Below are 11,150 nucleotides of genomic sequence, written 5' to 3' on the forward strand. Positions count from 1 at the left end.
ATTCTTTATTACGACTTCCATAGTCATCTTTTAACTAAGTCAAATCAAAAGATTTTTTTTCCTCCAACTTAACTAACAATTTTCAAAAATGTTCTGTTCAAGCATTTTACAAAAAGTCTCAGTTTATTTTTTAAAACTTTAAAAAATTATTCAAAAAAGCTTTGCGAAACTATCTAAGTCATTTTTTATTAGAAAACTTAAGCTTACATTTTTTTCAAAACTTGCCTTTCGAAAATCATTTGTTTTAATTTTTCCTAAATTTGCACAAAATTTGGCTAAGTTAAAGGAGTTGTTCAAAACAGTAATCTTAATTTAGCTATGTTTTGGTTCAAAGAAAAATCTTTTTAGCTAAATTAGCTACTAAACTCAATTTTCTACTAAGAGAAAGAGAGCTCTTATTAAGGGGGAGTCTTATACATTTAGCTTGCTTACGTTCTTACTTGAACTTTTTACTTAAAAAACTTGCTTATGTTTATTGATACATTCGTTTACTTATGCTTGTTTTACTTAACTTTGAATTTAAGTTGTCATAATCAAAAAGGGGGAGATTGTTGGTGCGGGAAGTATCCGATGATCGAACCGGTATTTTGATAATGGCAAAGGATTCAAAGTTAAGGTTATGTTGTGATCTAACAAGTTTGAATGAGCTTGCAGGAAAGTCCTAAGTGTACTTAGGCAAAAGTCCTAACTGAGGTTAGGCAGGTGGAAAACCCTAGGGGGTGGTAACCCTAGGTCATAGGGGGCGGTAACCCTATGCGGAAAGTCTTGGCGGGTCGAGGGCTTCAGGCAGAAGTCCTAGGGGGTGGTAACCCTAGGTGAAAAGTCCTGGTGTCGCAAACCAGGTGGAAGACTGGACGGGTCGGGAAGCGGGCGTCCAGCAGAAAGTCTGGAAGCATCGAGCGCCGAGCAAAAGTCCAGTCGATCTGGAAGATCGCACTGGCAACAGGTAACTCTCCTGAGAGGAGTAGGTGAGGACGCATTCCCCGCAAAGGGAACAGTAGGCGTCGGGTCGACCTAGGGTTTCCGGTTAGAAATCTGAAGTCAGACCCAGGATAGTCCGGAGACTATCAATATTTTATTTACCATGTCTATTGTGTGCTAACTTTTGTTTTGCAGGGTATGTGTTTGGGACTAACACATTTTGTAGGAACAAGGAGCAACTTTCAACTCGGATGAACAGTATCCGAGACACATCCATGGAGCTTGGAGGCACCTTGGGTGCAAGCCGAAGCCAGCTATGCAGAGGAGCTAGAGGCGCCTTCATGGGGACTGAAGGCACCTTGGATCACTGCTCGAAGGCGCCTTGGAGCGACATTGAAGGTGCCTTTAGGGGGATAATGAGCAGCGATCAAAGCTTGATCGACAGCGATCGAAGCGGGATAAAACTTAGATTCTAAGGCGCATTGGAGCTTGATGGAGGTGCCTTGAACACCCTTTATAAGGGAGTCTCAACCAACAGCCCAGTAGAACACCTTCTGAGCAATCCTTATGCTACAAGCTACTAACGAGACGATCCTGAAGTGCTGCAACATCATCCCGATAACCCGGATCTTCAGTTTTCAGTATTCTGTTGTCGGTATTAATTTAATTACTGTTTCTCTTTGTACTTAGATTGTAATAATTTTCGAGCTTATAGTTGTTGCCCACCGGAAGCAATCGACGATCGCGGGCCTTGGAGTAGGAGTCATCACAGGCTCTGAACCAAGTAACTCCTCGTGTCTTTGTGTGTGATTGTTTTTTTTAATTTCCGCTGCGTTTATTACTCGAGTTTTATGATTCTGAAATGAAATAGTCGCGAGCGCTTTTCACCCCCCCCCCCCCTCTAGCGCTTCTCGATCCAACACATTGGAATTCCAGCATTATCGATGGGAGCTTTGTAGCCTCTAGTGATGTTGAACCACTGGTCGAAGTCGGTCTTCAGGTACACCACCATTCGCTTCTTCCAGTAAGGGAAGTCGTTACCGTTGAATAAGGGAGGATGAACGGTGTTGTACCCTTCAAGTTTTGCCATTTCACAGCTATAAAAAACTGAAATGAGGTACCAAGACTTGATCTTGGATTAGCAGTGTTTGAGATAAATAAAAAAATGTAGAAAATTTTTAGAGGTGTTGCACCAATTTCAAATTAAAATCGAACGAAAATAATTATCTGAATAGGTAAAGTTTTACCAATTCAGATAGAACAAAAAAATGACAATTTCCCCGGCTTGATTGGTGGTTGCACCAAATCAGAGCAAAACCTGCTCTGATACCACTTTTTGGATCGATTTCGCATGTGAGAGGGGGGTGAATCACGTGCTTTCAAAAATTCTCTTTTTGTCGTTTTAAAATCAAAGTGCGAACGCAACGGAAAAGGAAAACACGAAAATTAGGCACGAGAGGAACACAAGCGATTAACTTGGTTTGGAGCCTTCGGTGACTCCTACTCCAAGATCCAGGTCCCACGGACCTATCGATGGGTAATTAGCTATAAACCTCTTCAGGTACCTCTAGAAGAGGGAATCGAAGTACAAAGAGAGTTAGAACAAGTGCAACACCCTGCACTTGTCTCTTTATAGTATTTAATTACACGAATTGAAAATTTACCGACACTTTGAGGATCAAAGTGGGTGCGCTCGTGTCAATGTCAGTTTGTCGGCCGTGATCAGAAGTCCTTGGAGCAATCGTCGAGTGCAGCAGCTTTGCAGCAGAGTCATAACAGAAGCTTGGAGCAATCGAAAGTTCAATCGGATCCGTGGTAGCTCGTATATGTGTTCTTGTTTAAAGCTTGGTCGAGTCTGCCTTATATAAGTTGTGGAAGGTGCCTTCAACTGGTCAAACTCTATCCCAATCGGTTCAGCTCTTATCGGCAATGGCGTCCAAGTTTATCCTACATAAGCAGCCTTCCATGGCCATGGAAGGCGTCTTCCAAGGCCATGGAAGACGCCTTCTATGAACAGTGAGAATGCGCCTTCACTACTTGAAGGCGCCTTCGGACACTGTTCATTCGAAAGTAATTTTCTTCTCTTTGCCCTGTAAAATAATGTTAGTCTAAAATACCCTGCAAAACAAGTATTATGATAATTTAATAAAGGGTAGTAATTAGTTTATGTCCTCCCAGGGCCAGGAACTAGTCAAGGTCTCAGCTTAGGGATCCTAAATAGACTTAAGCTGGACCAAAGCCTACTGTCCCTTCAACCGGGGCACTGTAACGACCACCCTTCTTACTATACTATACTACTCTCTAAGGATGACCATTACTTAACTACTAACTCTACTTAACCGGTATGATCGAAACCACGAGGAGTCCTTACCGAAAAATTTCGGCAGTGTCTCCCCTGTACCGGTGACCAAATTCATCAATACATGCAAATAATAAACCATCAGCCATATGCGGCTGGTATATATACTTCACAACCACGCAGTAATAAGACACAACAACTTTAAAAAAAACTATTCTAGCAATAGTAAATGAATAAAGCTCCAACAGTAGAAACAACCAAACTAACAATGCGGAATAGACTCAATTAGCAACATCATAAAATAAGAAACAACTCTTTAACAATCTCAATTGACATAAAGCATAAAGTAAAACTAAATTCCCCAGATCTCTCCCACAGTCCTGGCATCACACACCATTCGCACCACCTTGTCGCCTTCCTTGCTAAATCTTTTCCTTTCCTTTATCTGCAGTAAGAGGAAATGCAATCTATAAGCAAAATTTGCTTAGTAAGCGCTATCTAACTCACAAAAACACGGATATGCATGTATATAAGAAGAAACTAAAAACTGTATGCTCTAAAAGAAAATAAAGCATAAACATAGCTGCTCATGTCAATCTAATAGTAAAGAAAAGCTAAGGAATCTACTCATGTAATTCTAATAGCTAATCATGCTATACAAGGATAAAACTGCATGCTGGAAGATAAAGCTAATCATGCTAAATAACTAATCAGGAAACAAATAAAACTAATACTGCATGCTTCGAATTAAAAGAAGCTAAACTTGCTGACTCTAAGCATAAATGGAGCTTATTTCATTTGTTTCAAAACTTATACTTTATTACTTTAAAATAATAATCAACTTCTCTTGGGCCCAGACTTAGTACTAATGCGCGCTCCCTAATAGGGACTGTGGTAGCTAGTCATAAGTCCTACGAGGGTAAAGACCTTGGTCTTACTAGGGTTAAAACCTTGGAATTGGTCGCCTGGATTTGTTTAACGACAACCTTGGAAGTCGGGTACTAGCCTTTCTTTAAAATAAGATACTTATTTTCTTTTTATGTTCTTATAATAAAATGCCTTGGCATTTCTTTGAGCCCTTGATGTGCTGCTGATCCCAATACTTAAAATTTAGAGATCCTATCAAGACCTTGGTCTTTTCTCACTTATAACTACTCATTATAGCAAGGAAAGTCTAAACTAAATGCTATGTATATATATGTATATGCTATAATTTGTTCTTGCCCATTTAAAAGAAAAAGGGAAACAAAATCAGCATACTACACTTATAAAAAAAAAATCTGCACATGTTCAGCTAAGGGTAAATGAATTCTGCACACTAATACTTAATAAATCTGCACACTAAAATGCTGCATATTAAGCTAACACAATTCTGCATATTAAGCTACACAATTCTGCATACTAACTTAATTAAATTCTGCATTATAATTTAATAAAATCTGCATGCCATACTAAACTGAAGTGCCTAAAAATAACATGGTACAACACTTAAAACCTCATGATCAAGAACTCCGAACACTTAAAACAGAAATTAAACATACCCCTATGCATCTGATATTTACTAGCTTTGTAAGTTGAGTTAAGCATGGGTAAGTTTCTAATCTTTTAAGGAAAACAACTAGAGACATGACCCAATTTGTAGTGCAACATTCACACATATAACTCCTTAAACATGCTACAACAGGAATAAAACAAAGGAAATCAGAACTAAATGTAACAAGAAACCATATCTAAACTGTACTTAATGAAACATGCTCTAGAAAAAGGTATTAAGGTTTCTTGAGTCATTTTACTGTTTGCAGGATTTGGATAGACTTAATTTGAACAATCTGATCCTTCTGTTTAGTGGCACGGCAGGAAAACCAAAAGAGACCAAAGTGCTACATATAGCTATTCATTGTAGTGTCCACAAAGAAACTACATACTAGTCAAGCACATCTTTGTACTCACTGTCTGCCCACAGAAAACAAATGAACAGCAACCTCCAACGGAAACTACCCTGCCCCTTTCTCTTTGCACAAGATCAAATTCACTTGCTATAAAGTTAAAACAGCCCTATATAACACCTTCACAGCTTAACCCTAATTGTAAAGCAACCCAAAATCAAAACCTAAACAAATTCCCCTCTTGTATCCCTAATGAAACTCACGGCAGCAACATGGCAGCAAGTTCACAACATGCTTCGAAAATCAAAAGACACAAGGAAACATCAATCGAAATCTGGAACCACTCTTACCGCAGGTGAGTAAGCAACTTACCTCGGTTCCTTTGACTCACAGCCGAAGAGGGAGATCTAGGGTTTCGGAGAGATGAAGATCTCGGCGGCTTCTTTGCGTTTCCGAGCTCCTCTCGTCGAGGTGGTCACGCACGGGTGAAGACCGGCTAGAAAACGGTGCTCGTCGGCCGCCGGAGACATTCCCTAGGTCGTCTTCGTTTCCGCCCGAGAGAGAGTCGCGCCACGCGTGCGTGAGAGGAGAAGAGGGTTTCGGGCAAGGAGAGGAAAAGAAATAACTTAGCCCTCTTAAACCTAAGTATTTCGGTTTAATTACAACTTAAATACTATTTGGTTCGGGTTTTACTAAGAAACCTGCGGCTGGTCTGTTGGTTAAACGAATCTTTACTTAACCCGAGGTCCACGTTTCGAATCTCGGCTTGGACATTTTTTTGTCAAAACTTCTTTCGTTTAGTAAAAATACCAAACGACCTTCAAAAATTACATAAAAATACTCTAAAAATTTCTAAAAATCTCTAGAATTTTTCTATAGCATTTTTAAATATTTTTAAATTATTTTTGGGACTCAAAATGGGGAAATTTGGGTTGTTACAAGCGCGCCCTCACTTGGTCACTCTCCTCTAGTGACTTACCTTAACTTACCAGTTTGCCAGACATCTGGTCAGCCCATCGACCTGTTTGGACTTCGTGCCAAACATCTGGTCAGCCCATCGACCTGTCTGGACTTCGTGCCAGCTATTCGATCAGCCCATTGACCTAGCTGGTCTTCGTACCAGATACTGAGTCGGTCCGTTGACCTATCTGGACTTCATACCAGCTATCCGGTCGGCCCATCGACCTAGCTGGATTTTGTACTCGTTATCCGATCGTCCCGTCGACCTAGCTGGATTTCTTACCAACTATCCGGTCGACCCGTCGACCTAGCTGGATTTCGTACAAGCTATCCAGTCGACCCGTCGACCTAGATGGATTTCTATATACTTAATCAAGTGGTTAGATCACAATAAAACCTAACTTAATTTACTTGTCATTCATCAAAATTCGAGTTAGACCGTTAGTACAAACTGCACCAACAGTCTCTATATTGGACATCTCCATAATGTACTCTCTTATATTTCCTTTACCACTGTACTGCATGGTTACCAACTTCGTAAGAAGTGTGATAGTCCCAATCTTTTTATTTGAGGTGAATTGATCTGTCAATTAGTCCAAGAAATTTCTAACATCTCCTCCCTCTGTTATTCCCTTTATTGGTGCTAGTATGAAAAGTCTCATGATACTTAGACACATGCGATTTAACTTCTCCCATAGCTGAAATTCAGCCCTCTACTTTATAGTGCTAACATTGATCAGAGGTGTGGGGTGATTATTCCTTAATGCATAGTCTAAGTCTATGCAGCCTAAGACTACAATCACGTATTCTTTCTATTCAGTAAAATTTGAACCAGTCAATGTTGGTATGTTATTAATACTGGCAGTTATAGATTACACTGAAATTAAAGAGAAAATTGTATTTAAGCTCACGATTTAATTAAAGCAAAAAATATAAATAAAATTATGCAAATAAAATGAAATTTTAAATGCATATAAATGGACATTTTATGAAATATCAAATATAACATTGTATTTTACTCTATGCGCTAAAATAAAATCTATTAGCTATACTCTCTGATATAACTCAAACTTTAATTAGTCACACAATGTGTTTTCCTTTGGATCAACTCATTGTGTGCATAATATGATACTTTATATGAGGTATATTTTGGTTCATAACTCACAACAATATTAATCAGCAACATAATATGTCTTTTTTTGGGTCAACATATTTTATTCATGATCTGAATAAAACAAAATTTTGTTTTATAGTTGTAAGTTATGCATATATCTAGCATAAAAATAACTTTCCTTCAGGCCGATTATTCTTAGCATAGATATACGTCTACCAACACAAATGCACTAAACCTACCTTGGTGCCTTCCTTTGGATCGACACGATAGTTCAACTTTAGCACGTTGTGTAGATAGACTCAAAAAAATCCTAGGAACTTTATTCAAATAGAAATTAGTTAATCAGCCTTAACAACTCCAAATTAGACTTTTTAATTGATTGATAGTTTATGATAATCGATTGGTATGATTCAATTAGTTATTCCAATGGATCTGAAAGTCTAGTATATATAACTACATGTTCATATATATAGAATCATCCCTTAAGAAGGTAAGCTTCCTTTAAGTTTTATAATTATATAACATTATATAATACTATTTAATTGCTTAATCATTGTATTAAAAAAAAATTCTTTCTCGGTTTCACGTTGAAATAGTGTTATTTATTTTTCTTTTACTATTTATGCATGAAACAATACACACTGTTTCACGAAGAAAATGTTTTAATCAATTCAAAGAAAACCTAATCGATTAAAAACAATCTCACTTTGATTAAAAATAAACTTAATCAATTAAAAACCATCTCAATCGAGAAAATTGATGTAGTCATGAGTTTAAGATTATTAATTTGTCATACCCCGAGGATATACTTATCTACTAAATTGAACGATTCTCCCTAGTAACAATATAGAGAACAATCGATATCGAACAAATTCAAGTCAACATAAAATATCAATGTAATATATTAACATCAAGTCACAAATGACAGTACGTGTATATATGTATGAACAAGTGATCATCTTAAACAAACCAAAAACATAACTTGCAACATCACTATTCGATACAAAAAGAATAGAACCAAAATATCGAACAGCGTAAAGTACACCAACAACTCAAATAGAAATTCAAACTCGAGTAGGACTACCAACCAAGACCACTGAGCGACACAATATTTCATCTATCTGCTGACCTGAAAGTTAAAAGAAAAGAAAGGGGTAGTGAGTACAATAACTCAGTGGATAGAAGAAGATAGTGCATGAATAATATACTGTCAGGAAATCAAAAAATGCAGTCTCAGGTAAAATGCTTATTAACCAACGTACATATCCCAACATAATCACCAACTAACCAAAAGTATAATCAATAACATAACACTACACTAACCTTCTTAACCAAGTATAACCAATAAATCGGAAGTACATACCGTATATCCAAAACCACATGCATAAACTCAGCATATAACCAACATATAACAAACATATAATAAATCCTGACTGCAAGCAACAACATGCTACCACGAATGGATCTCATGGGCAGCCAAGGTATCTACTATCTGCGGGCGACAATACACGCTACCACCATCTGATCCAGCGGACAGATAGGGCGAGGTAGCTATCTGTAACGACCCAATTTTCCCTATCTCAAGTTCTAAAAGTCCATAAAAATATTTGGAAATACTTTTAAAATATTCTAGAGATTTTCAGAAATTTTTAGAGTATTTTTACGTAATTTTTGGAGGTCGTTTAGTATGTTTACAAAAAGAAAGAAGTTTTGACAAAAAAATCATTTTTAGAAATTTTTAGAGTATTTTTACGTAATTTTTGGAGGTCGTTTAGTATGTTTACAAAAAGAAAGAAGTTTTGACAAAAAAATTGTTGAAAGTGAGACTCGAACCCAAGACCTCCGGTCGAACCTGACCCCAACCGGACATAGCCAACCAACTGGGCTACGTGTGGTTTGTTAATAAGTATGAAACGAAATATATTTAAGTTGTAATTGGAACATAATTAAACTGACTTATAAAGGGATTAAGTTTTCCCTTTCTCGCCGAAAACCCTATCTGCCTTTTCTTTCCTCTCCCGACGGCGATTTCGCCTTCTCGTCTCGGTCGAAAAACGCAGCAGCAAGTGAAGGTCTCTCCGGCGCCGGCGAAGGCTTTTTCCGGCCGATCTTCACCTGCGGTGGTGATTCCCTAGTCAAGGAAGGTCTGTGGGCGCAAGGGAGGTTGAAGATCCAAGCTAACCGAAACCCTAAAGCTTCCTCCTTCGGTTGTAAGTCCAAGAACGCTAGGTAAGTACTACTCACCTGTGGTAGGAGTAGCTCCGCGATTTTTTCTTCCTTCTTTTCCTTGCCGAGCGTGAACAGATTTCTTATTGATTCGTTTAAGGATTTCGGTTGGATTTTGCTAAGCATAGCAGGTTTTAAGAAGCTTTTGTTTGTAGATTGTGACTTACAGTTTCGAAGTTTGCAGTTCCAAGTGGTACAGTTCATGTAGAGTTTCCAGTAGGGCTATGAGGATTGTTCTTCAGGCTTGAACTTAGTATTTTAGTTGGCATAATCGGGTTACATGGAAGCTAGCATTGGTTTTCTGTTGTTCTATGTTGCCGTGGCACACTGCGTGAAGAGTACTTGTGGTTTAGGGTTTGATATGTAGCTGTCTTGTGCTATTAGTTCCCTTATACCGTGTAGCTTGTAGCACTTCTTGCTTATTCTGTTAATTTCTTAATGCAGTTAATTGATAGCATGTTCTGCCTATGTTGTTAGCTCTTTATACCATGTAGATTAGAGCATTTCTTGCATAGAATTTCTGTTTCGAATTCATTGTTAAGCCGAACAGCCCCTAATTCCAGCCTGTGGTTGTGTTTTAAGCATGCCTTTAGCTCTTAAATGTTGCATCCGGGTAGGTCTACCTGCTGCCATAAATTCCAGCAAGTTGTTTTCCTTTTTGGGCCACGCAGATGGGCATAAACAACCCTTGATCTTTAGCATTTCAAGTTAGGTAATCTTGGTTAATTAGTAGGCATGATCAGCAGGTTATCTAAGTGACAATATTAGTTTTAGTGCTATTCTTGAATACGAACAACCCTATTACTTTCTGGCATTACAATTCTGAAGTCTTTGCCATTAGATGAGCATGAACAGTTCCTTTGTTTTGCTGTCCACAAGCATGAGCAGTATTAGTTCTTAAATCTATTTCACTTGCAGTATTAGAATAGCATGATTAGTAAGCTCAAAGTTGCTTTCTTTGCTTTATTTTATAGCATGATTAGTAAGTTCAAAGTTGCTTTCTTTTGCTCTATTTTATAGCATGATTAGTAAGTTCAAAGTTGCTTTCTTTTGCTTTATTTTGTAGCATGATTAGTAAGTTCAGATTTGCTTTCCTTTACTTTGTTTTATAACATTCCTAGAGAGTTCAGATCTGCTTCCCTTATGTTATTTTTATATAGCATGCTTGGTTAGTTGTAATCCTATACTCGTTAGATATATCTATAGGATTCTAATAGGCTCCAATAAAGGATTATAAGAAGCATGAGTAAAGAAAAAGACTAAAGTTTAGTTAAAAAGAGATAACAAGTAAATTAAAGTAAGAGGCTAGTACCCGACTTCCGAGGTTGTCGTTAAACAAATCCAGGTGACTAATTCCGAGGTCTTGGCCCTGGTAAGACCGAGGTCTTTATCCTCATAGGGCTGGAGGCTCGCTACCCCAGTCACTATTAGAGAGCGCGTAAAACAAAGATGGTACTAAGCCTGGGCCCAAAGAAGAAAATAAAAGAAAAGAAAAGAAGAACAAGAAGAAGAAAGTGAAAGAGAAATTAAAAGATTAATTTCTAGTATAAGTAAAGCAAGAAGAAAAGAAGAAGAAGGTAAAAGAGAAATTAAAAGATTAATTTCTGGTATAAAGATATAAGAAAATGAAACAAGTTTTATGCTTAGAATCAATAAAAGTTTAGTTCTTTAATTCTAAGCTTACAGTAGTTGTTTCATTACTTTCCTGTTAGTTAGTGAGCATGTTTAGTATTCAGTTTTATTT

This window comes from Zingiber officinale, chromosome 6A, assembly GCF_018446385.1.
Source record: "Zingiber officinale cultivar Zhangliang chromosome 6A, Zo_v1.1, whole genome shotgun sequence".
Lineage (NCBI taxonomy): Eukaryota > Viridiplantae > Streptophyta > Magnoliopsida > Zingiberales > Zingiberaceae > Zingiber > Zingiber officinale.